Below are 26,654 nucleotides of genomic sequence, written 5' to 3'. Positions count from 1 at the left end.
CTGAGCCTAAATCCAAAACAAATGTAAGCCAATCTTTTGCAACAGCTACTTTTGGTAGTGAGTTCTCTCTTGCATGTGTGATTCCCATCTGAGTAAATGTTCTTCATAGCAAGGAAGATCTGGACAGTTTAACACCAGGCTGTGGGAGGAGATGAAGAAAAATGAAGGAAGATACTCCATGTGCAGGTGGCAGTCTATTCCTGGGGCCAAAGGAGAGTTTCTCAGGTTCTTTTACTCAACCTTTCAGGGCAAAGCGTCATCCTGAGAAGACCTACTGCTTGTTGATGTTCCTCTTAGTGATGAAAAGCTTTTGTAGATCTGTTTCTGATGGAGGATGAGTAAGGCTCTGGCCTAGTCAATGATTTGTATTGAAAACCAAATTTTACCATAAAAGGCTAAGTTACTGGCATGCATCAGTCTGCATTAAGCTTCAAATAAAAAGCAGTCTCGGCAACTTCATGCTTCTTGTCTCACCAGGAATTCACTGGGTCTTTTAGTATAATCTGAATGGAGGTGCTTCACAAAATGAGTTTCAGGTTTGTCTCTGATAATCAAGCAAAAAACGACTCTAAGGAAAAAAAAAGTCCTTTTCCCTGCAAATCATTGCCAGGTGATTTATAACACCAGTACATGTGAACATGAATCAGCTTGATTGAGAGCAGAGATTTAATTGTTTTTCTACATGCATAAGATCAATTGAATAGAGAAACAGGCTTATGGGAACTGGCTGTAGCTCTTCCACCTTTGTGGATTAACTGTTTATAAGTGCAAGGAGGGCTGACTATTCCACTGCGTTGAGCATGCAAATGCAGTGTAGAAGTTCATGGCCCTGCACGAATGATAAAATGCATGAAAAAGCACAGTGCTGGCTCACCAGAGGAACAGACAGTCCTTCCTTAGCAATCCTTCAGAGGTATAGGCTGAGTGTGAAGCAAACTAATTTTCAAATCATAGGAGTTATTAAGGGATGCATGGGACCCTCTTGGTGGTAAAACTATGTAAGTCTATCTTCTGAAGGAGTTACTCTGGCACATAATATGCTGTGTCTAAAATGGAGTCAGCAGCAACATGTTCTCTGAAAAGAACTGGCCACTCACCTAGGTTTCATTCAGTCTCGATGGACCTGTTTCATAAGTTTTTCTTCCCTCTTTCAGGAGAAAAAAAATGTGTGAATTTGGTTTTGGAGAAACTGCCCTCCCCCCTGGGTGTTAAATATTCCTTTCCCTTGCCAGATCTACCTGCCAACAGATATGTGGTGATACTGAATGTTGAAGCTTTCTTGTCCTGAGGAAAGATATGTGAAAGGCAGGGTCAAGCAAAATGAAGATATCTTCTAACCTAATTAAATGCAATGCCTTGTGCTAAGTGAAAATAGTCTGCTTGATACCTTTTCTGGAGAAGAAGAGTCAATCAGGAAAGCTGCTGCAAGAAATCATTAGTCAGTGCAGAGCACAAGATGTGGTTTGTCTTCTTTTTCTTCTGTGTGCAGATTGAGCCTGGCTCCTAGAAAACTACACTTTCTCCCAAATGATATAGCTCTCATATGACAGCCCTCACTCATCTGGAAAAATATTCTTCTGGTAGAGAAAAACTGATTCCCCATGTGCAAAGGAACCTTTGAGTAATGTAGCAGAGGCAGCAAAGTTTTGTTTTCAGTTTCTACTTTTGAGATATCTCAAAGGTATGATGTTCATTGAGGAAGATAAATTCACAGTGAAGAACTCAGCTAGAATACAAGTGGTATAGACAAAAAAAATCACTGTCCACCCTGCCAGTTTTCATCCACATTTTATTAGCCAGTTTATCTGTTCTGCTCTCATTAATTTTTTTTTTAGTATGTATTTTTCTCCATTCACTTAGCACTCATCTTGAGTACACTGGGCTGCAACAACCAAGAGCTATTCAGCAGATGTTTCTGCTTTGCGGACTCTGGCATTCCATACTTGGTTGTTTCTTGACAAGCAGAAATCCTGACTGAGATGTTTCATTTTTCTCATATGAGCTTTGGGAGCACTACAGAATAACATCTAATCAGTACTAATTCCTGTAGCTTGTATTAACATTAATTACTCAACTTTGGGGATAGAATGTACCCTTAGCAAATTTGCAGATGATGCCAAATTGGGGGAATGCTTACCATACTGAACAGCAGAGTTACAATGCAAAGAAACTTGAGTATTGGGCCAATAGGAACTTCATGAAGTGCAGAGAGGAGAGTGCAAAGCTCTGCACCTGGGGAGGAATAACACCAGGCATCAGTGCAGGTTGGGAACAGGCTGGCTGAAAAGGGATTGGGAATTACAAGCCGAGAGTTAGCAGTGCACACACTCACTGAAAACAATGCAAACTACGCAATGCAATGTCAGGGGCAAGGTGGTCAGCACTCCAAGGAAAAGTGATAATGTGACACTGCTGAAGCTTCACTTCAAATAGTTCCAAGTTCACAGAAGCTGCAGCCCAAGAGGGAAGGGAATAGGGAGGATCTAGTAGAGGACTAATATTGTGACCAGGGCCCTGGATCACAAACCCACAAGGAGAGGTTGGGAAGCTGGGCTGGCCTTGCCTGATGAAGACACTATTGGTCAAACTAAATGCAGTATACAGCTACTTGGTCGGTAGCTATAAAGATGCCTGAGGCAAAGTTTTCTCAACAGTGGCAGCTGGTATAGCAAGAAGCAACAGTCTTGCACCTTTGGAGGTTCAGGTTAGACATTAGGAAAAACTCTTTACTGGTGCAGCACTGGAACAGGTGACTCAGAGACAACAAGGACTCTCTGTCCTTGCAAGTTCTCAGGACTTAACTAGGCAAGGCAACAGCTGATCTGATCCAATGTTGGCAACAATCCTGCTTCTTATGGGAAGCGGGACCAGAGGCATCTAGAGATCCCTTTCAGGCAGCGGACCAATGATTGTATGAAATTGAGGGATACAGTAAGCCAATCTAAAATAATCCTTTTCCAGTCAAACTTTAATTGAACTCCCTATAGTTATTAAGTGTGACTGAGAAGTGAACTGTATCTTCATGTACAATGGGGAAACTATTCTCCCAAATTGTGCTTCACATGTTATAGAGCTGCAACAGAGTACATGACTCCCAGATGAGTTTAACATAGGGCAACTTCTCTTACTGGCTTTTGCCCCAGTTCTGGAAGACTTGTAGTACATGCCAATGTTTAATATGAACTTTGTTTTAAGCCTTTACATCTATCTGCTGTTTGGTTGAAGTCCAAAAGTATGTGCATAATCCTCTGATGAATCAAAGCATTTGCAAGTCCTTAGCTGGCTCCTGGTGGTTGTTCTATTCCTGAGGTACCTCAGCTGTGGCTAATTCTGAAGAATTAAGTCAGACAAACTGAATGTACCTTTTACATTGTGCACATCTGTGTCCCATATTCAGGTTACTGGTTCACGAAATAGCATATCTATCTTCAAAGTGAAGCTTCCATGAAAACTCAAGCTGCTCCTATGTCCTCATGAGTGCAGTCCTTCCCAGAAGGAAACCCCCTCAACATCTGCAGAAGCAATAACTATTTCAGCAAGAGTGAGTACCATCCCTTGCAATATTCACCCAAAGCAGCTTAGGGACATTTTTAAAAGTAAAGTAGAACTCGCAAAAAAAAAAAAGGCAATTGTATTTTTTTAATGCTTCATCACATTCTTGCCTTGTTTCGTGAAGACAAGAATGTTATCACTCTGGTCCACTCATTATTCATAGAACTGATTAATTTGCTTTCACTCAGCCAAAGATATTTTTTTCATAGTATCTCACATCAGTATGAGTGCAAACTGAAAAGCCTGAATTCAAAGTGTGTTTCAGGCATGTGGAGACAATTGCTAAGGCTGTTTTTTGAATAACTATGTACAAGCTCAGATGGAGGACATTACATGATGAGACATTCTCATTTGTCTGCAGCATTTGGATGATACATATCTGTAAGAGAGTTTGGCTATGTGAGTTTGAACTTCTTAAAACTCAGATGCTCATTGGGAAGTTCAATGTACTCTTTCAGCATTGATTTTTGTTTCTCTTCTTTTTTTCTTTTTTTCTTTTTTTTTTTTTTTCATATATTTTTTTAGTACTCTTATTCCATGAAGATAGTAGTTATATCTAGTGTAGAACAGCCCTGTGCTATATTCAAGCCCCATTATGTGACCAGTGTTTTCCAATAGGCTTGAAAGGATTGCAATATGTTTTTAGCAGCTAAGAACAGTTAAGTTAGTGAACCTGCCATTTGATAAATTCTTCTTATGAGTAGATGACTAAAAATGATAATAAACTTTATATGCATATAACATGAAGGGAAATTCTGGGGACCTGCTCACAACTCTTGTTTTTTGTCTCCTTTTAAAACTCCAGTACTTTGAGGTTAAAAAGCTTCCTGATAAGAAGTTTAGCTTCAAAAATATGTAAAGTTATATGTTTCAGTAATCCAAAAATCCCCTGCAAGTTCTTCAGCCAGCATCTTGTTGTCCAGTATTGTGTCTTTGGTTTCAGACATTGATATTTGTTTAGTGTAACTGAGTTTGTGTTACTGTAATACAAATTACTTTATCCAGGAAAGGAAGAATAACAAAGTTCAAGTACTGTGACTTTTTGTTTGATCTTTACTCATGCTTTAATTTCCATATCAATTATGTATTATAGGAAGCCAGAGACAGAATTAGTGTCAAGAAAAACCAGAAAGGAAAAATTGCTGGAACATGCAAGATTCTCCAGAGTCAGCTCATTCAGCCATTACACTAAATACATTTGTACAAGATGCTTTTTGTCTCATCATTTTGTCCTGAAGTTGTGATTTAGTCAAATGAAATAATGGAAAAGTACTACATGCTGTAAGAGGTGTATATACAAAACAATCATTTATGTCTTTTCTGGAGCTGTTACATTGTCCTGTTTTTAGCCTACAGGACAATGTATGGGGTTTAGAGACTATTTTGTACCTCTGCTAGCTGCTTTCTATGCAGTGGTAGCACTCATTCCTTCCTTCTCTATCTTTACAACATAAGTGGCCCATCTGCAACAGAAGTATGAAAAGAAGCAACATCTGCCACAGTTGTGTGTCTCAGTAGCTACTCCTCAGAGGCACTCATGGCTGAACTCTACAGAAAGGTTTAGATCAATGTTTAAAGTAGATACAGTAACTCACTTCAAGAGAGAGACAGCATATGTTTTTAAAAGGAATTATTAATGAAACAGCAAGCAAATATATATAAAAAAATAAAATAATTGGGTCTAGCTTGCATTGAGTATTGCTCTTAGACTTAGTGCAGCTGTTGGTCTTTTTAAAAATGTATCATTTAGTTAGTATCAAGCCATATACATATATTATTAGGAAACTGCTATGTGAAATATGGCTTTTTTAAACAATTATTTATTATTAACATTAATATTTTATGCTATTGATACAGTTTGGTGTGTGAGTAAGCATAAAGACTCATGAGCAAGCGTTCATGTTTTAGAAAGCAAGGCTTCAGCTTAGACACCTATATTAGGAATTTGAAAGAGATGCAAGTTGGGTGCTTAAGTACCTATTCTAATCAATGTTTTATTTAGTTGTTTTTCGTAAATTTCTAACAGAAATTCCTTCATCATACCTGAAGTATTATCTTTGCACTGACAAACAGCACACAGGACACAAGGGAACCGTCTGCTGTGCTCTTCTGCACATAAAAGAATGTTAGGAAAGATACCGTAAAAAGCTGAAACAGCACTAATGGCCTGTATGTGGACAAATGAATGAGCCCTAGATCTTCAGTGACTGTGTGAGGAGTTCAGACATCCAGACCATGGGTAAGTATATACAAGTAAACCTTCAGATTTCTGAATTTGAGTGGAATGAATGAAGTGACTCCTTAACGGACCTCTCATATTTGGTGACTCACTAGGTTGTTCTGGCCTGTATAGGAATAAACCTAAGTACTAATTAGTAAGCTTATTTGGTCTGAGTAAGTTACAGTATTCTCTTCTTCAACACCTCTTGTAAATGCCCTGTGTAGAATCCCTTCAGAGAAACACGCTCCGGAGATAAAATTATGTTCTACATAGATGTGGACACACAAGGCTCATCAGTTGTTTCCAGTTTCACAAAGCACAATACCTGTAGAAAGTCTGTTTAAAAGTTGGTTTTCCCAGAAACTGAGTATTAGAAGATCATTACATACAAACAAAGTTTTCATTTCCAGCTGTGCCAGAGACTCATGGACTTAGACAAAAAAATGAAGCATCTGAGTTCCTGCCCTTGCACTGTGTTCTTTGGACTTGGGCCAGGTGTTTCAGGACCTTTATAATTCCTTCTATGCATGTCTTCTGAACAGCCCATTTTTCTCCTCCTTGAGTATTCCCCAGTGTGTAAAACAAAACTCCTTGTCAGCGGAAACTGGTGAATTGACTTCTGTGAGATTTTGTTTGCATACCTCTAGCTTTTTCTAAGTTGCCTCTGAAAAGATTTCTTATCTGTGGGATCCCAACGTAAATAAATCTGCATGCAGGAGCATTACCCTAATCATATTCTTATACAGTTTTTCAGAGATCTAAATCTTCTTGTCATTACCTACTGAACTGCTTACTCCCTTTCACACTTGGTGTGATAGTGACATTCTGGTATTTGCATTGTTTTTTCAAATGTCAGTTGAACCCAAAGGGTTAATAAAGCAAACATCAGACTCACACTGAGAAAGTGTACGTGAGGCACCTGGCACAGTTCATCCCGTCTCTTGTTCCTAATCAGCATCTGCCCTTTGAAGAATACAGTGTTCAATCTCCAGTTTAGACAAGCTTCCAGTATTACACTGATTTAATGAAAGGAATGATTTACACTCACTGAGGGCCTTGTTATGTTTGTATGAAAAAAAAAAAAAAAAGGTTCAGAAGAAAGGCATAGTGCATGTCAAGAATTATCAAAGAAACCCTATTTGTGGTTCATTCTATTACATATCTCACTGGTGTCCAAAATGCTTATGTGTTTCTCTTCAATGGAATATCTGTCCCATTTCAATTTTGGTTACTTTATCCTACCTGCCATGTTATGAGTTTTTTTCCAGATATTTGCCTTGTACTAGAAGACCATAATATCTTGGGTGAAACAGTCAATGAATAGAAACTGTAATCTGGACATTTTCAAGGGGAGATCAAATGATGCAGGTCACTGTAGAAAGTGCAAACAAATTTTAGTCTGGTTGGTGCTTATCTGTTTTTGCAAGTGCATCATTTTGGAATGAAACTTGCTCAGCTAATCTATAGCTGTCATGGAAATGTAATTTTTCCTTCTTCCAAACCAATAACAGGCACCTGGCAAGCCTGTGTGGGCACCCATGCATTCAAGTCTAGCAGTTTCCATGGAAACCCATCAAACTGTCGCACTAGTTTTCTAACATGCTGCCACTTCACAAACCCAGGACAGGCTGTTTTGCATTAAATTTCTGTATAATGCTGTTTTGTTTTCTCTCTGAAGGCAATTCAGTAGGACTAAATGTTTGTGGAATGCAAGAATTGCTTCTTATTCTGACTAAAATAGCTCATTTTTATGAGAACATTCAGGCTGAAGCTTTCACAACTCACTGGAAAATACATTTTGTACTATTGAACTCTGAATCTTTAGATAAAAAAAAAAAAACAACAACAAAAAAGTTCCTTTTAATATAGAAGTATATCTATACTGTGGATAATTCATTAATACACTACCAATGTTTTTGGTTCCCCTCTGGGAAGATACTTTGATTCCAAACTCAAAATGCCAGACATAGCTGCCTCTTTTGAGAGATTCACATATTAACTTTTGAGTTAGATTGATAAATTTGTTCAAGGAGTTTAAGAACATGATCTCTGTGAGAACAGGAGATGAGACTCAGAGAACCAAGAGCTCTTGTCCACTCTATGGCTTAAGGCCCATTCGGTGACTGAAAAAAACCAAGGCTTCTTTGGTTATAAATAATTGAGTTTTCAAGCTGTGTCCTAACATATCCAATAAACAAGATTTCAGAGGAGCTTCAGAATTTCAGAGGTACAGAGGACTCTGGAACTCTCCCATCAAGACTATCTGAACATGTATGTTTCAGATATTGTCCAACATATATAGACCTCCTAGGCCTTCAGTTTGAGTAAAACTCATGGCACCTACCTCCTCCCTGGTCCAACTTGCATTTATTCATCATTCATTAAGTACCAAGGTTTTTCAGTGAAAAAATCCCTGATATGACCATTTTTAGATTCACATAGCGCTCAATTTAAAAATCATTCCTGAATCTTAGAATCTGCCAGCTCCTGTAAGTGGTGAGCATGTTATGGGACTGGTTGTCTTTTTAAAAGTATCAAGCCTTTTTCAGAATTTTTTTCTTCCCTATGCACCACTATTTTGTTGACATCAGCAGTTGACCCTCACTTAACTTGGAGAAGCATCAAATACTATCAATTCATCCCATGGAACAGCAAAAAATTCATTAATGGTATGTACGAGATGAACTTCAAAGAAAAGGTTCAGAGAAAAGGACAATTAGTTGGCAAGACCCATAGAGTTAATGCACAGGAAGATTTACAATAATATCTAATCCAGTCAATATTTAAAATGTAGATCAGATGAAGTCGGTATCTAAAAGGGCATAAATGGGGTAAATGCCCATTTATCAAGAAGCCTCTTTCAGCTGAGGAAATCTGGGACTGAATAGTGCATACTGTAAAAGATTGAATACACTTAGGATTGGCTTGCTTAATGGAAAAGTTTGTCTATGCTATTTAGCATTAATTTAATACTAATGTGCCCATTAAATAACAATTGATATTAAACAGTTTCCTATTTAATGTTAATTGAAAATCACTGGTCTTCAGTTGCAGGTAGCATTTAACGTCAACTAGTGACAAAAAATGCGTTTATGTTTTAACCGGAAAGCTTTGCAGGAAATCTAAAATATAAGAGACACAGTCAAAAGAACTGTAACATTTAATGTAATTGTATTATTGTTGAAAAAAAAATTACCATCAAAGCCCTGGAAGCATAATTAAATGCCACAAACCACAAAAGATACACTGAGATGTTACTGCAGTAGCTGCAAACTGAGTAATACTTCCTTTTTTTTTTTTTTTTTTCCCCTTAGCTTTTTTTATTGTTGTTTTTCCTTTCTTTTTGCTTGGCCATGGGCAGAAAGTGGTTGTATTAAGGAAAGGGATTCTGGTTTGACCACCACCTTTTCCAGATTAAAGCTGTACTCACCTTCTGACTTTCCAGAGTAGGTGCCACTGACCTGCCAACAAAAATGGATGCCATAACCCCTCCAATCCCTGTTAGGCTGTCTCTATGAACATGCAGTCAAAATATGCCTTGTTGGTTCTAGACTGTCTGTGAACTGTACAAAGACAGTCAACACCCAACAGACTCTCCCTATTGGTATCTATGATGCTCAGTGTTCAGTGCTCTGGAACCTAATTTTATTTTTAAATCCAGTGTCTCTCTCCTTTGGGAAATTATATTCCACCTCCAATGCATGTGTGTTGTTTCTCTCACATGGCCTGTGTGTGCAGTTTATACACTTTCTTTGTCCCTTCCCTCATGCATGTACATCCACAGAGTAAAAAGAATATGTAACACCTGAGGGTCGGTTCATGAAGCGAAATCTTTTCATATGCTGTGTTAAGTACAATTGCATCACTATTTACAAGTGGTCTTCCAGTCTACCTATCTAATCTGCTACTGATGTCAGGGTCTTCTTACTGCCCTCAGTCTTGCTATATTTCTTTGCTGCCATTTTATTCCACAGGATTTGTGACACCAGGTATCATGGTTATGTTTTCTATGCACTGTTTGACTGGTTTGTTTCAAAAAGTACAATGAGTCAATTATATTATTGCCTGTATTCTAAGTGCTGGCGAGAAGCTCTAATTGCTTTCTGTTAGTTGACTCAGGCATGGCTATTTCCCAAGTAATTTCTCTTCACCAGCAGACTAGTCTTCCACTGAGAATACTCCCTCCTTATAGTGGAAACTTCTGTTTTGGTTGGTCATAATTAATAACAGTGATGTTATTAATCTTCACTGCATTTTCTAACCTTTAAAGCAAAGCAAAGCATAATTTATAACGTTAAGGAATAAAATCATGGCCCACTCCTTCCCTGAGGGGAAATAGGTTTCCTGCACAATTCACAATTCTTTCCCACAGTGAATATAGCCTGTAGCAGCCTTTTAAAAGGAGAGCTAATTGCAGAGAAGTGGGAGGCAATACGCATGGAATTACTTTGCTCTTTAACACATTGCTCTTGCACACAGAAAGTGAAGAATAAATTCAGGGATGTGCTAATAGCAATGGGTCCATTTTGGACAGGAACTGGAAGTGTCCATTGCAAGAACTGCTGACAGATCATCCTGTTTCTGGTTCTGCTTCACATACAAACGTTCATGTATCTGAATAATTTAGAGTCATTGCACATGTCAAACTGTTGCTTTCATTGATAATTCACTTTCTGCACTAAAATTTGACAAGCATAAAATGTTGAAAAGGCCAAGTTTAAGGTCTCTTGAGATTATTTTTTACCTCAGCTTTGACAGTGAATGAAGGAAATCACTAGCTGTATGCATTTTGAGAGTCCATTAGCCAACTGAGGCCTGGCAAGTTGCTGTTATTAGTAGGAATAGTGATAGCAACCTTTCCATAGCTAATGGAAGTCATAGTTGACATTAGAGGCTTGGCAAACACAGAAAGGCTTGCATCACTGCTGGGGCAGAATAAATACGTGCAACAAGCCATTAATGTACTGTGCTGACAAACAGGGGTTTCCAAACCAGAAATCCGATTTTATTGGAACCATGAAGACATATCCTGGTGGAGTCCTTGATCCCTGGGTTGTCAGCATTTCAAAAGAAGACTCCAAGGCTTTAATGAGGTCTGTTGTGTGTTCTTCTTCTTCACCTTCTTGTTCTTCACCTAAAATCTCTGACATAGGAATTGCTGGTCTGATGGCTGTGGTGTCTTATCCAACTGAAACAGGAAAGTAGTCCCTGAACAAGACTTTGCTGGGTCAGATTGGAAGGTTCAAGGGAATATTCCAGACTGACTTTTACTTGACAAGCATCATCTCCAGAGATGACAGTAGGGAAGAAGATACTTCTACAGATGAGAAATCTGTTGGATCACCCTTCTTGTGTCTCTCTGTTATTTGCAGAATTGCTGTAATGACACACTTTTCTAAAGCCAACATCTCCCTGCACAAATTGCTCTCTCTCCTCTTTCCAGTGTGGTCTCTCTCTCACTCCACCTTCAAAATCTGTGTTTTTCCATTTCTACCAGCAATAAATTATACCTGTGGTACTCTAACTCACACTAATGGCTAGCATACTTTGAGAGTGTCAGTGATGGAGGTATTTATGCAGTAAAGATGTCAGAATCTATTTTACATGTTCATGACAAGAAGAAAGTCTAATCAATTGAAGCTTGGGGGAAAAAAAACAAACAACTAAGAAATGAAGGTTAGGAAAATATGAAATGTGGGAGAGTTATCACTCAGAAGTTAACAGTGTAATGTGGATTTGGGTCTTCTTTCCCAATTATACGTTTTTAATGTTAGACTTTATATGAAAAAGAAAGCAAAGGAGGAATGTCTGTATCAGGAATTGTGTGAAGTTGGTATTAATAAAGAAGGACCTCTGTGCTCTCCCCTTCTTTTGAGGGCAAGAGAGAAGGAGGCAGAAACAAGAAAGACTGCATTTTAACAAGTTGAGATATTCTAGTTTAGCACAGGATGGGAGAAACTGAGGTGAAAGTTAACCAAGATACTGAAGAAGCATATATATTGTAAAGCTGCACTGCAATAGGTTGCTTTGTTGATTCATATGTGTTAACATATACATTTTTTTGCAGCCATGCATTAAGAAAAATATTTTCTTGTTGTTCAGGTGAAAACAGACTCAGAAATTTGATTTATCATTACGCATTTTCTTTCTTGATGTGTGGTGACCTTGAGAAACCCTCTGGCATACTAGAATATTTTAAGAAATCCTTTGCTCTTCAACACTGGTTGAAAAATAACTTGCTCTTCTATCTGACTTGCATGGGCTGTGCAGCAAAGGTGCCTATCACTTTCACCTGTTGATAACAGATTCTTTAGGTTTATATCTCAGAACTGATAAGCAAGCTTGCCAGACCCAGGGCAAGAGGAAATTTATGAAACTGTTTTTGACAATTTATAGCTACTAATGTAGACTTTGGCTAAATCAATAGAAATACTGTTTATTAATACAACCTTACAGAAATTTGTGTAGTGGATTGGTTTGGTTTTGCAAGTCTTGTTGAATTTTTTACTAATTTTTGCTTTTAGGGAACAGAGCAGGGTTCACTTTCTCTAAGATCATTACTCTCTTTCAGAATTTGATTTAATCTGTTTAGAAGGAGAGAAAAATCCTTTAAAATGAAAAAGAATATAGCATGAGTAAAAGAGAGCTGGAGCCAGAGCCAGTACAGGCATATAGGCTGGTCCACTACTTTTTTTGTCAGAGTCAGAGATGTTTCAGCCATATTCCCATCCTGACTGAAGTGCTGTTTGTGTGTTCCAGATGTGCCCATTCACCTCATCGTTCAGCAGTGCTGTCATCCTGCCTGCATAGCTGGCTCTGGCACAGCGCTCTTAATACAGGGAAATACCCCATCTGCCCCTCAGCACAATTTTTGCATGGCTTTCTAGTAGCAATTTGTTTCCTTGCTGCTGCAAGACTAGGGAAAAATAAGGAGAGCAGACAGGAAAATTCAGTCAGAGAGAACAGATTTCACTTTCAAAAGGAAAAAAAAGAAGTGAATATGTGTCCATTAGAAAAAAATAATCTTAAGGCAATTCAGAAAGCTCCTGGAATTGCAGTCAATGTGATTCTATTTTGTTTCCTACTCAATTTCTGTTTTGGCTGTACAATATGTCAGTTTATTTTTTATTTATAATTGTTTTAAAACTCACAGCCAGCGGAGTTAAATGAGATCATCATGAGAAACAGGCTATAATTTGTTATGAATTATCTTGTGTGCCATGTAAATTACTGTAGTCTTAGTTATTTGTGCCCTTTTTTGCATCTTATGGCACAGAGTATAGTGATAAATCTTTCACACTTTCAAAGTTTTATCCTTGTTCTGTGTTGTCCTTAAATCCTCTAGATTTGATTAATACTGCAGGTAGCCTACGATTTAAAAAAAAATAAAAAAAAATTAAAAAAAAAAAAAAAAATAGAGCAGACAGGAAAATTCAGTCAGAGAGAACAGATTTCACTTTCAAAAGGAAAAAAAAGAAGTGAATATGTGTCCATTAGAAAAAAATAATCTTAAGGCAATTCAGAAAGCTCCTGGAATTGCAGTCAATGTGATTCTATTTTGTTTCCTACTCAATTTCTGTTTTGGCTGTACAATATGTCAGTTTATTTTTTATTTATAATTGTTTTAAAACTCACAGCCAGCGGAGTTAAATGAGATCATCATGAGAAACAGGCTATAATTTGTTATGAATTATCTTGTGTGCCATGTAAATTACTGTAGTCTTAGTTATTTGTGCCCTTTTTTGCATCTTATGGCACAGAGTATAGTGATAAATCTTTCACACTTTCAAAGTTTTATCCTTGTTCTGTGTTGTCCTTAAATCCTCTAGATTTGATTAATACTGCAGGTAGCCTACGATTTAAAAAAAAATTTAAAAAAATAAAAAAAATAAAAAAAAATAATAAAAAATTAAAAATGACAGAAGACAGGAAAGGACAGAGATTAACTTTCATGGTAGTAAGAGACAATGCAAATATCTAATTAGGGGAAGAAAAAGAGCCAATTATATTTACAGAGAAAAAACAATGAAAGAAGCAGTCTTTTAGAAGGTAGAATATAACTTTAGTCCAATCTTGAGTTCTACTCTATTTTATCCTTTGAAGGATTCCTTTATGTAAGGGTAATCTTCTGGTGACATTCAACTGTACCATGATCTTCCCTTCAGTAAGCTCTTTTTTAACTAGCAGCAAGTTTTCCAGCTAGTGGACTGATAACACTGGAATGTTTATGTTATTGCTGAGATGCCAAGCTCACTGCTCTGCTTGATGAAACTGCAGCCTTAGATGTTACCAGAGCAGAAGAATCATATTTGCAGCCTTCTTGTAGGGATGAGTGGACTAGATGGTCAGCAAAATTGGCCTGAGATATTCCATACATATATCTACGTAAGCTCAGCGTAAGGTCAGAGACCACAGAAATTAAATTCCTTCCTGCTTCTTCTTCCCTTCTCCTCCATCTGTGGCTGACATCCAGGGAGGACTCCACCTCCCCATCACCACTGATCCCTAGGCTTGTGCATTCCTCATAACTGTCCCCTCAACTCCTGTCTGATCCACCACTCTCTGGCAGCTCTGTGGAACATCTCAGAACTGCTCACAGCTCAGGAGACTGCTGTGGGAGCTGCTGGGGATCGGGGCATGCAATAGGGTTTTGCACATTCCTGAACATACTTGTGTATAGTTCTACATATTTCTTTTATAATTAGTGCTTAGTTAAAGCTGTCTAGTTTAGTTTTAAATTTGGAAAGTCTCTCTCTCCTAATTCTCTCACTCCTTCCCTACTTGAGTGGGAGAGGGAGAGGATCGAGAGCATTATTAATTGCCAATCCCAAGTCAAACCATGACAAGACGTTAACTAGAGCCATTTGGAAAATATCTTGAGAGTGTGCTGCATTTTCTCTTAGAATCATACCTTTAGCATGGTCTCTGGTGAAGCCTTCTAGTGTATATATTTTGGTCAGATCTAAGGCTATTTGTAATAATTTGTAGTCACCACAATTTGCTAACATTTTACACTCATTTTATGTAAAGGGTGACAGTGGGCAAATACATCTGTAAACTTTCTGTCTGAGTTGTGGACAGTGGAGAAATGTGGACATGGAGAAATGCCCCCTGCTGTGCCACCAAGAGTGATGTCAGTGATCTAAAAAACATTTTAAGTACACGATACAGAATTTTACGTCTGTGGGTTTAAAGCAATGCAGTATCTCTGATGGATGATTTCATTGTCATTAATAACAACTGTCAATGACAGTGAGAAGTGGCAGAGGAAAAGCTTTCTACTTGGAAAAAATTCCAATCTCCCATCTGAAGGGTTTAAAAAAATTACTAGTACTTTGCTTTTGGGATAACCATTTTTCCACTTCTGTAAAGAAAAGCACAGTGACTGCATCTTGTCTCCAGGCCTTGTGCTGACAGTTTTATAGAAGTTTTATAGAAGCATCAGTTGTCATTTTGCTCAAAGGAAGTCAGTTGTTCTAGATCCTGCATGACACTGACCTTCTGCTCTCCCCAGGCAAAAATCTCAGCACTCAGTTACGCTTGCCTTGGAGACCCTTTCTCACAGGATCTGCAGGTGAACCAGAGCTCAACAGCAACTAGTTAATTCTCTTATCTCTTTAAAGTTATGTGGTGTCAATACCCTGGGTTTTGGATCACTGGCATAGCTCAGTTTTTTAGTTCCTACTAAAATATGTAGATAGGGCTAGTGTTGTGTTGTTACATTAACTGTTCATGTTCATAAGGAGTGCAAAGGTGTATTTCTGTGTCAGACATTAAAAGCCAGACTAGAAATTTAAATTTATTTTATTTTTTTTATTCATAATATATAAATAAATTATTTTTTCACTAATTTTATAGATATTTACAGTTAAATTGGATCTTGCTTTCTCTGAACCTGTCTCCTCCTTTGGTTGTGTTTGAGCTTCTAGTGAAGGAAAATTATGTTGAGCTTGTGACATCCATAGCAGCACATTATCTAGACATCAAATGCTCGGTCAAACAAGTGTAGGTGCCTTACTGCGAGAATAATAAACTTTTACAGGAAGCCTGTCCAGTGAGGTAAACATTCCAATCACTCCCAGGTTCCTTCAGAGGAACATTAGCCAGCATACATATGTTGTTATGTGTTCCAAATGGTATAGGAAAAGCAAAGGCCTTATATGCTTCTACAACACACCACTGAAGGTTAAGCATATGTGTCAGTTTGAGTTATATTTTTCAAATATTTAAAACCAAGAGTAATAAATAAAAAGTAGTCTAGGAAAGCAATGAATATTTTTGTCCTGCAGAAAGCTTATCTTTAATTTTTCTGAACTTAAAGCCGTCTAGTAACCTGAATATTTAAAATTACATTCCTGAGACACCATGCCTTAAAATGTGAAGAACATTTTAAACCATGGATGTAGTTAAGCCTGGAAGAATTCCTACCTAATTATGATGGATTCTTCATTCTCCAAAACTGTGACATTAAAAATGGTCATTCTTCCATAGAGGAGACACTTGTCCAAACAGAAATAATTCATTCTTGAAAGTCATGTGACCTGTGTGGTGTTTTTGACTAGACTACCACTGTCACAGTGGTTCCCTGGGATTATTTATGGGTGTATCTGTGAGGCACTTCTTACTGAAGAATCAATCACTTAATTTTGTTCAAGAAGGTTTCATTGATTACTGGCTTTGTCTTAACTCTTTTTTTTTTTTTTTTTTTTTTTCCTTAGGAACTGTGAACTAAAAAGAAATGCTAATTGCTGCGTTGTGGGGAAAAAGTAGGAAAACATTTGTCTTTATTTCCTCATGCAGCTGTTTAGCTGCAAGTCAAAAGAGTGGATGAGAGAGCCAGAAAGCTGTAGGAAAGAGCTATCCCAGCCTGTTAGGTATATAAGGTGACAGATGCCTCTTGATGCTCACTATGCTGGAAGCCTTGGCAGCTCCCAAATGAGCAAATCACAAGAACAAATAGCAACACATTTAAAGGATGGGAGAATATTTTCACTGCTATTTCAGCTTTGGAGAAACACTTTACTCCTTGACGCTTTAAATAAAGCAACTGGTTAAGGGAAGTAGTGGCTGGGCTGCAAGCAGAACAAAGGCTAGGAAGAGAAATGAAGAATTAAGTAGCTTCAAATTATCTTTCTGACACCAGCAACAAACTGAAATGGTACAAAATCCATAGTGCTGGTCCTGCACCTTCACCTGCTGTAGTTTGAGAAGAGATATTACAAGGTTTTCATTGCTCTGGCTGTGAGCAAAGACACACGTAGCCCCTTTTCTGATACATGAATGCTTATGCAGACTGCAAGGAAGGTTTTTGTTTTTAAAATGCTGCAAAGTGGATCCAGGATGGTCTAAGACTGGGTTTTCAAGTTTGAGAACTCAGATTAATTCTGTTAAATTCTTCTGTTTTTCCTATACCCCACACTTCTGCCTGGGTCAGTTCTCTTGAATGTTTGTAGTATTTTTGTTTGAAGAATGATTGCAATGAAAGCATAGATTCCTTGTTAATTTATAGGCTCTTATGACTAATGTAATTAGACTGTTGTTGTTATAAATGAATATACATAGCAGGAATTATTTTTGCTTATTCAGAAAGTGCTTGAGCATGAGCCCTGTGGAAAAAGAAATACTGTCAATGTTCTGAAATCTCAAAGTGAAAAATGCTATGACTAAAACAATGATGATGCTGTTTTATGTAATGTCTCCTTTAGTGAAAAGAAAGCAGGACACATATTCACATTATGCTATTTTTACCTGCACAGATGACCTTTCTCAAGGAGCTGGAAGATTTACTTTTGTTAAAAAATATTGTCAGGTTTCTGTTTTGTTTGTTTTTCAAATATTCATTATTCTGGAGAAAAGCAAAAATTTGTTGTGAATATTTCCATCTCAAAATGCTTCATCAGAATTGGTGTCCACATATATTAGTTGGGGTTTTTTCACCCACCTACAACCTTTCCTCCTTCCCAAAAGGTGAAGGATTTGAATTAACAAGAAAGTTAAGATAATATTGAGAGTATTTTGTTGAACAATTATATTTTTCAGTGATATGAACTACATTTTAATTTAGGCACAGAAAAGGAAAAGCAAGAAACTGCAACAGAAAGAGGGAGCAAAACCCACCTATTCATCTTCTTTATAAATCTAACTGGTTTTAGGACTCTAGTTTAAATTAATCTCTGCATTAACTTCAACTTTCTGATTTCATAAATTATCTTAATTAATCTTGGCACAATTTTTGTGCTCACTGATTCTGATGTTCTACAAGGCATTGTGGCATATCATTACACTGGAATGTGCACTGAACAGTTACTGAGGGATGTGTCACACACCTTAAAAGACATCTGTTTATCCCTGTATTTGGAAAACTACTCCCTGAAACAGCCATACTGCATCACTGTAACAAGTCAAAGATATTTCTCAAATGTCATCCTCCTTGTATCCTAATGGAGTGTTCCTTGCTCATCTTTAGTTTCTGCATTGAGAAACTTCTCTAAATTGATGGGGAGTTGACGTAATTCAGAGGTGATGCAAGAAGACCAGGAAGGTGAAGATGAACTTCGAAAATATTGATAGTATTTAAATAATTTCACCTTATTGTTTCCTACATGTGTCCAGGAAGTTGAAGTTCTCTGAAGTAGGCAAGAATGCATACAGTTCATTTTTCAGTGTTTCAGAATAACCTATAGAGTAGCTACAAGTTCCAGTTTTATTTCTCTGGTGAGGCAGTGAAAGCATTTTTATTGCAGATAAACTGACAATAGAAACAAGCTCTCACTTTTCCTTGCAACATTCCTATGGGCATCAGCTGTTTGCCTGCAAATAAAACAAAACCCAGACAGGTCCATGGGACACCCTGACGGATTGTGTATGACTGAAAGTTTTAGTGCACAACAAATAAATAAACTATCAGATGCCACCAGAGATTCTGCTGGAAAACTAAGACACAAAAAGAGGCTCACACTCACATGCTTGCCGAGGCATCAGCCTGTGTCCACATATGTGCATGCATGCACAATATTTATTGGCACATGTGCACATACCTCCAAGTGCATGGAAGATGTTTTTCTGTTCCACTGTAACCACAAATGTACAAAAGATTATTACTTTCTCACCTTCAGAACTTAATATCCACACAGGAAAGAGAATTTAGCTAAGCATTAACCTTATACATTCATCACGTCAGTATTAGAGCCAATTTATTAACCTTGACAGGGTATTAAAAAGGGGTTTATGGCATTATATGGACTTGGCAATTCCCTAAAGAAAGCAGAATAGTTACGAAGGGACCCAGCAGATTCTTGTAATTTATGATCTCCAGGAATGTAGAAGACAGGTGGGAACAAGCTAGGACTTTTGGATCTCTTTCTTTTTTCCCTCATGGCACATGCCTTCCCTGAGACAAGTGTAGCTGTCATTATGTCACTTGCTTCAGGACCAGGGTTGTTTATTAGGAAAAATCTGTTACCCATCCTTCCTGCATTTGACGGGAAAAAAATAATCCTACTTGCTTCATAACATGTAGCACACTCAGTTTATAAGAGATCTTTTATTTTCTTTTCAAGTGTCTTCTCTGTTACTCTCACACTTCGGAGACTATCCAGAGGGTAATGCATGATGATTGTTTTTCTAGATTCCTCTTGAGGTTTCATTAGATTTAGCTGGATCCTGTAATAGGCTATGATCAATTCTGTGAGACTCATGCATTTATTTCACTAAACTTCATTTTGCTCACCTATGTTGCCTAAGGCTAATATTTGTTTTGTGTGACACCTTGTAAAAATATTAGAAGACTGGGCATAAGTAGAAGGAGGTGACTGCATTGAATTGGTAACTCAACATGTGAGGAAAAATATTTAATTTCTCCCTGATATCACAGGAAAAAGTTAATCCCCTGAACTTTATAGTTGTTATCAGTCATCTCCAGTCTGTGTAAACATACAATATTTGTTTTTTGTATTTTTTTTTGTCAAAAAGAGATAGTTTGCTCAAGTACAAAAAAAAAAAAAAAAAAAAAAAAAAAAAGGTAGGGAGAAGGTGGTAGAGGTTGTTTCAACCTTCCTCGTTAAAACCTGTGAGGGAATCACTATATCAGCTTCAGTGTTGTGAGAGTAGATGGGTTGAAGTGTAAGCAGCCAGCCCAGCCCTTCCAGCATTCTCTTGCTTGTTCTGGGGCAGCTGAAAATGGAGAGGGCTGAGATGTAGGAATTGTGGAGGGTGGTTTGAGCAGCTTAAACCTGCATGGGGCTCGGCTTCAGAAAACCATATCTTTGCAATGCTTTCCTAAGGCATGCCTGCATTTCCAAAGGGAAAACAGTTCATATTTACAATCTCAGGTTCTCAATCTCCTTCTCACAGTGTACAGAGAAAATGTGAGATGAGACAAAATCAGGCACCAAGTTTATGTTCTGGCATCTAGAACATAAAATCAAACCTTTGAATCCAAGTTTCTTTTCCTCTGTGTTCCAAATAAATTAGTCGGCTTAAAATGTTCAGAGGAAGTTAATTTTCTTCATAGCTGTTTGCATCATGCAAAGTTTTGGATTCATGATGAAAACAGTGTTGAGAACACAGGGACTGTGTCAAAGCCTTGTCTGCTTCTCCTGCTGCCCTGCCAGTGAGCAGACTGGGGGTGCACAAGAAGTTTACAGGGAACACAGATGGTAAAGTTGACTTTAACAGAACAAAGCAATATTCCATATGTGTGATGTTGTGCTAAGCAATAAAATCTGGGGGAAAGAAGATGAAGGGGGACACTTGGAATGATGGTGCTCGTCACATGGTTGCATGTGATGGAACCTTGTTTTCCTGGAGGTGGTTGAATACCTGCCTGCTGATGGGAGGCAGCAAATTACTTCTGCTGTGCTTGCTTGTGCAGCTTTGCTTCACTTATTAATCTGCCTTTATTTCAACTCAAAGTTACCTCATTTTTACCCTTCAGATTCTCTCCCCCATTCCACTGAGGGAGTGAGCAAGTGGCAGTGTGGGGCTGAGCTGGCAACTGGGGTTAGCACACAACAGTCCTTTTTTGTGACCAATGTGGGACACAAAGCACAAAGTTGGGATTAACAATCTCATGCTCCCATGCCAGTAAAATCTGTCTCTTTGGGCTTAGTGTTTTTTCCTTGAGGCATCATTTGTTTACAGCAGTTCAAAAAGAACGCTGTTTAGACATGGCAGTAATTACTTCTACCTAATATAGACTTGAGTGCAAGTTGAGTGTAAAACAGAGGGAAGAAATTAACTTTTTTAGGAAAATGTTCTGTATGCTGCAGGAAACTGGAAGTTGGACTCTTTTCTGCCCTTGCACTGAATTAACAACACATCTAACCTGTGATGTAAGGGCATGTTCTCTTCAGAGGAACATGTGTACCTTGGCAATTAAGTATCAGTTCATTAATCAATAAAGAGCTGACTTCTTATGCAAAACTGAGCTTCTAAAATTTTCATGATTGCTCAATGGAAAGGGCCAAAGAAATGCCTGCCAAAGCCTGTTGGCTATTTGGGATTTGAATATGCATAAATTTCCATACCCAATTAATGAAATGGTACACTCTGCATGTAGAGCAAAATCACAGGTTGCCCATGAAATGTTTTTTGGGTAACTTGGAGGCAACCAGTTTTGTTCTTTGCGTATTCAGGTCAATAAAAGCCCTAAGGCATCCTGGAGGGAACACGTGCTAACTAATTCAAAGTGAAACGTCCTAGCTGCTGGTTTAGAAGCATTCATTAAGTTAGTAATGTCTTTTTAAAAGTTTGTGCTATTTCTTTCTGTGTCTTTCTTTTACTTAAAAATTCAAAGCCTCATTAGAGTAGAAAAGAGAGTGCTATTTTTATCATTTGCATATTTCTAGGAATAAATGTTATTCAAAATATTCCTCCCATAACAGAGATAATTTTATTTTTATTTTTTTTTAAAGTATACTGCAAATTTGCCAGGATGGCACATCAGACTGAATGGGCTTCTGTTTAAAGTGTTTATGCGTTATTAAAGCTTTCATTTAATCATAAGTTTTTTGAAAAGTCTAAGTGTAATATTTGCAAAAGACAGTGTAGGAAATAGTATATAGAAATCCCTAAGGGTGGAACAAGATAAAAATAAAGATGGTAGTTTTGCATAAATGAATAACAATAGAGGCAGCTCATGCCAGTTTAACCTACATTAGTATATTCGAAAGTTAGATATCTGGGAATCTTTAGAGGCACAGGAAAGAGGAGCTTGGTCTGATCACAAAGCAGCTGATAAACTTATTTTATAACTTATTTGGATTGAGATAAAACAGTCTCGTAATATTTGACCACGTCATCTAAAGTATGTACCGAGATAACTTTATGCAAATAATTAAAAGAGAAAGGCCATCATGAAGAAGTTGCTCTCCTATTAAGCCTGTGTTCAGGTGGGGATTCTCATCTATTGATATTTTAGCTCATGAATTTAGTAAACCTTCAGTAAGGTTTCTGCCTTAGTAAGTTAAGTTCTTTAGAAGTAGTATTTACATTTGCTTTGTATAGTCTATTATGTCATATGTACTTTTCAGTGTAATCGTTGGCTGCATACCCTTTGTATGTCTGTGTGGCAGGATATGTATGAAATGTTATTTACTTATTTAGTCATTGCATTGCAGTTTCAAACAAGAAATGTTTTAATCCCTTACAGTTACTTGCAGTGGGTTACTCGAACTCTTGATTTTCGGATAATGTCAACATTTGAGAGCGACAGAACCTGTCTGGTTCATGACCTCTTTTACTCAAAACTTACTTGTTGCATGTGCAAGGAATGTGCAGCACTGCCAAATGGATAACCCCATGGAGAATGATATTATAGCTTGCTGTGGGGGGCTTGTGCTTGGGACAGAGTAAATTCCAAAGCAGTAGTGACCTGAACTTGGATGCTCTCCATTCTGCGCTGCTCTCCGAACATAATCTGTCTGATTCTACCAAATATCTCAGAGAGGTCCAGTCTTTAATCCAGTGCAGAAAGAAAACAAATGATAAAGCTTCAGGTATTTTCTCAAAATGCAATTCCTGTTTATATTAATCTAGTTGCACATATTCTAGTGATAAGGACAGAATTGCTGATGGAAATGAACTACCACCAGGCTAGTTTCCACCTCCATCCTTAGCTCAGTCTGTTCAATAATTTATATAATTCTTAGAAACAGCAACCAAAACTTACTTTAAATGGAGAGAGCTGCATTCATGTTCCTACTAAAAATCCATCTCATTTCTACCTAAGTCACCACCTGTGTTTTTTTGGTTTTTTTGTTTGTTTTGTTTTGTTTTGTTTTGTGAAATCTTGAAACAAACTGTCTGAAGTAAGCAGGAGTTCTTTGGTTCATTTCAGCTGAAGATATTAAAATGCTCTTTCATTGCCTTTCTCCACAGCCACTGTAACAACCGGTAAGCTAGCAACTCTGTCTCACTGTTTCAACTGTTCTGCTGCCTCTCACCTTTCCCAGGGTTGCCAGTATGTTTTTTATTGACGCTAACTCATATCATAGAGTGTTCATTTTCTGCAGCATCATCAATACCAATTTTGATTGTAAAATGTTTCCCAAATGAGTCCAAAAACAGTACCTCAGTAAAAAAAAAAAATAACAAAAAAGAACAAAACCACCCAAACCCAATAAAATAACACCAACACTTAAGTTTATATTATTGTCTGGTTTAGAAACCAAAAATAAAGGAAAAAAAGGATGTGTTAAAACTTGAAGGGGCACACACTTCGCTTTTCACCCAGAATAGTCTTCATGCTACCCTTTGAAGATTTACTTCATTTGGGGATTGCCTCTCTCCCTTCCTCAAGAGCCTGGATCAGAGTGGTTTGTCCTTGAAGGCTGCTTCTGGTTAACAGGAGTTGTCTTCCCACACGCTTGATGACTGCTCGCGGTGAGAATGAATGAATTAAAAGACCAAAAGTACTGGAAATGTCAGAAATATGCTCTTCCTTGTGATATTTTAATGAGGTTGCAGCTTATGGTGATCAAGAAATTCCCAACTTCAGAAAAGGAAAGGAGTTTATGCTAATCTGCTATAACAGTGGTTTTTTCATAATGTGAAATGATGTCATGCCTGTGTAACTCTGTGACAGCATCCACAGTCTGTGTCACTTGGCTGCTGGGCCTGGAGGCTCAGAGGCAGGTTTGGAAAGCAGGTGACAAGAGAGCTACTCGCTTGACATGAACTATCTAGGTGTCTTTCACAGGCACTGTATCAAAGGCCCTCTCTTTGGCCATCAGGGCAGGGAAGTTACAGCTCTCTGTGTTTTTTTTTGCACATGTAGTGGCTTGTGAGACCAAGAAATATTAGACCACTTAAAACATTCAATTACAGTTAATGAGAATCTTCCTGGTGATATGCAATTTTATGGGTGTGTGAACTCCCTCCCTTACACATTGCTTTCACAAAAGCTGCCTGCATTCCCTGGGAATTTTATTGTCTTGTATTTAGAAACTTAAAAAATCCTCAGACTGAGCTTTCATTATAGAATCACAGAATCACAACATCATCATGGTTGGAAAGGACCTCTGAAATCATGAGTCCAACCATCAACACACAAAAAACCAACAACAACAAAACCAAACAACTAACAAAAGAACAAAAAAACCCCAAACAAACAAACAAAACCCCAAACCAATCCAAAAACAACAACAAAAATCCCAAAAACTTCAAACAAAACACAGCAAGCCACCAAGATCAGCCATAAAAAGCTCCACAATGTGGGCCACTGGAGCATGCCCTGATGTGCCACATCTATGCATTTCCCAAATACTTCCTGGGATGATGACTCAGTCGTCTCCCTGGGCAGGCTTTTCCAGTGGCTGACTACTCTATAAGTATAGAAATTTTTCCTAATATCCAATCTAAACCTCCCCTGCTGCAACTCAGGCCATTTCCACTGGTCCTGTTGTTATTTACTTGGGAGAAGAGGCCAACATCCATCTCACTACAGCCTCCTTTCAGGTGGTTGTAGAGGGCAATGAGGTCTCCCCTCAGCCTTCTCTTCTTCAGACTAAACAACCCCAGTTCCCTCAACCTCTCCTTCTAAGACTTGTTCTCTAGACCTCTCACCAGCTTGGTAGCTCTCCTCTGGACTTGCTCCAGCACCTCAAAGTCTTTCTTATAATGCGGGGCCCAGAACTGCACACAGTACTTGAGGTGCAGCCTCACCAGTGCCAAGTACATGATCTCTTCCTTACTCCAGCTGACCATGTTATTCCTGATACAGGCCAAGATGTTGTTTGCTTTCTTGGACATCTGGGCACACTGATGACTCTTTAAACCTGCAATTAAAGGGTTGCAGCTAAAGGTTATATAAAGAGGTAAAAGGGTAAGAATGTTGAGCAGTTTTGGATATGATTTTTTTAATGGTAGGATATTTTATTTTTTTTCCCAAACATCATCACTTTGAAAATTTGACTGTATACCTCACCAGGATCAGTGGAAGTGGAACTGTTTTACCAGGAGAGACTGGAGGAGCCTGGAGTAATTTGCAGTTGTAACACTTACATATATTGAACTTACTGTTTTGTTTACCCAAACTATGCTTTTCCATGCAAGAATAGAGTCTGCTCCTTCAGGCTGTACTCTGTGTGCCCTGGAAGTCCATTTGCTTTGGGGAGATGAATGAAAGGTAGAGGAGAAAAAAAAGCTTATTACTTGTTGGTAGGAATGAGCTTTATAGGAGGCTAAATTTCCAAGAACAACTTTTTGAGGGGCTACTAATAAAATAAAGACAGGAAGTTACTGTTTTCTGAAATGTAGGGGTAGTTCTGGAGCCACTGCAGCACACTAAAGGCTTCATGGATGGCTCTCTACAGAAGATGGAATTAGTTGTTCTGGGAAAAATATTGAGATGAATAAATCACTTGTGTTAATAAAGAGATAGAGTCAAAACCAGACACTGATGAGGGGAGTCCACTCAAGCTGATGATGAATAACCTGTAGTTGGAAGTATCCCTGCCCATGGCAGGGGGGGCTGGAACTAGGTGATCTTTAAAGTCCCATCCACTCTAAACACTTCTGTGATTGTATGATCTATAATGAAGTATGAATGATCTACTATATGTGAGTATATTGAAAAGATAATCCCCACAATCAAACTAACATGTGTAAGGTGGAGTCCTACAAGAATGCTCACGTATGTCTTTGAAGACAGAGGGAGTCTTTGTACAGAGGGAGTTAGGAGAAGAGTTTCATAAAGTACTGGCCAAACAGAAAAGACTCTTTTGTATATCCATATTGCCTGGGACAGAGACAGTCACTTCACTAGTTCCTACCCTTCTTCTGGAAATGTTGTTCTGTATTAGAAGGCTGGAACATGTACAAAAAATGCACAACACAAGCTGGATAGTCATAAACCCGCCCCTCCCCCAACATTAAATGCCACACTGCTAAAACAATTGCCTGGCTCCCATGTGTTCTTGGAGATGCAACAATTCAGCTGAACATTACCTGGAAGAGCTGTGCAGGACCTAGTTAAACTGTAAAGCTGGGTGCCTTTAAGCACACATTCTTTCTTTGTCTTTCTTTCTCTTTGCCTGAGGACCAGTAATCATGTCTATTATATCTGTATTTTGGATAAACAAAGAGAGACTCCCACAGGGACATATAAAATCTCCTGTCTGGACTGCTTTTAATTTCTTGTCGTAGAGAGAGGGAAAAGGGCATAACTGGCTTTCAGAACTGATTGCCTGTATGAGGGACTGAAGTAGCAGAAGAGATGAAAAGTATTAATGCCAATTTGCAGAGTGAGACAGGACTCTAAAAGGTGTGGAATTCTCCACAGTTTTCAGAGGCCTGGTTTTCCTGGATAGGAAAGGTAGCTGGTAGGTGATGTTTCCATTGCAGTTTTCAGAGTTGCCTTTCCATATGCAAATAATAACAA

The sequence above is a fragment of the Chaetura pelagica genome, unplaced genomic scaffold (genome assembly GCF_000747805.2).
Source record: "Chaetura pelagica isolate M959 unplaced genomic scaffold, ChaPel_1.0 scaffold92, whole genome shotgun sequence".
In the NCBI taxonomy this organism is placed as follows: domain Eukaryota; kingdom Metazoa; phylum Chordata; class Aves; order Apodiformes; family Apodidae; genus Chaetura; species Chaetura pelagica.
Note: the sequence above shows the minus strand (reverse complement) of the source record.